Raw genomic sequence first — 1,254 nt, forward strand, 5'->3', positions numbered from 1 at the left:
GTTGGGGATAAAGACCAAAAAAAAAAAAAAAAAAAAAAAAAAAAACTTAACCATTGTTAGAACCATTCCCCCACTATATGCAAAACCAAACAAAAAAATCCAAGTTCTAATGCACAAGGAACTACTGGAGACTAGTACAAAGGCATATTGCGGCAAGGATTATAGGAGAACTATGAGAGGAGTGATTTCTAGCCGACCTGTGACAATGAGACTGTCACAGGTCGGCTCAGTAGATCGGGAGGTGAGCGAACACATACCGGGTTCGCTCACCTCTCGATCCTGTCATGGCTCTCTGCTGTGACAGGGGGAGGGGCTGGATTTCGCTCTCCCCGCTCCGCCAGCGCTGACTGGCGGAACGGACGGGGGAGGGTACAGCTGGCTCTGCCTCTAGATAGGCAGAGCCAGCTGTCACTCACGCAGCTGGGCGGATCTCGACGTCCATGTCGAGATCCGCTACGGCGTCTCAGTATACCGCTAGCTGTAGCTCGCGGTATACTGAGCTTAGGGTAACGGGAGGACGCTAGTTTGTGTCCTCCCGTTACCCTAAGGAGAACTATGGGGAAAAACACTGACCCCATAGTTCTCCTTTAAGTGTACATTTTACTATTTTCTGCATACATTACTGGGTTAAATATGGATACTTTATATTTGGCTATACACAAAATAATACATTTTCTACAAATCCATCTCTTTTGCAAAAGACAGAAAAAAAAAGTATCGGATTACATTGTGGAGCTATTAACACTGTGTAGGGATGAATGGTTTTGCTGATGTACCCAAAGGGGTGTGAATGCAGAATCATACCTCTCACCAGCTCTGCGTGTGACAACAGCCAGCAAGGTGACAAATCCTGGGTACAGTCAGTGTACAGAGCAAGACAAAAGACCTGTGAATAGAAAGAAAACAAAAGCTAAGCAATGTTACATAATTAAGCCTATAGGAATAGAGAGTATGACCTAAAGGATGCTGATGTAGGACTACACAAGTACAAGCAACGCAAGCCACACACACACACACACACACACTTGGCATTTTCATGAGAACTACCAGGGTGGCAGTGGTTGCAGCTGGGACCTGGCTCTAGCACCCCACCACTGTCCTGAAATCATTAGTCTGTATTGTTTTAGAAAAACTGTCACATGACAATAAACAAAAATGTATCAGTACTTGTATCTGTGAGTACTTGGCCAAGTATCAGTACTTCAAAAAATGGTATCAGTGCATCCCTTGTATATATTTATAAAAATAAATCAA

The 1,254-nt window shown here is 44.0% G+C and overlaps 1 protein-coding gene across 1 annotated transcript in view; it reads right to left on the minus strand.

Annotated features, from left to right (window-relative positions):
• The window catches only part of TNRC6B (trinucleotide repeat containing 6B), a 132,041-nt gene that overhangs the window by 125,809 nt on the left and 4,978 nt on the right, over nt 1–1,254 (minus strand). Inside the window, exon 2 of the mRNA XM_018565764.1 lies at nt 805–886. The gene's annotated coding sequence lies outside the window, so the exon portion shown is untranslated. The remainder of the gene's footprint in view (nt 1–804; nt 887–1,254) is intronic.

This window comes from Nanorana parkeri, unplaced genomic scaffold (assembly GCF_000935625.1).
Source record: "Nanorana parkeri isolate BGI_ZX_2015 unplaced genomic scaffold, ASM93562v1 scaffold885, whole genome shotgun sequence".
NCBI classification, from domain to species: Eukaryota; Metazoa; Chordata; class Amphibia; order Anura; family Dicroglossidae; genus Nanorana; species Nanorana parkeri.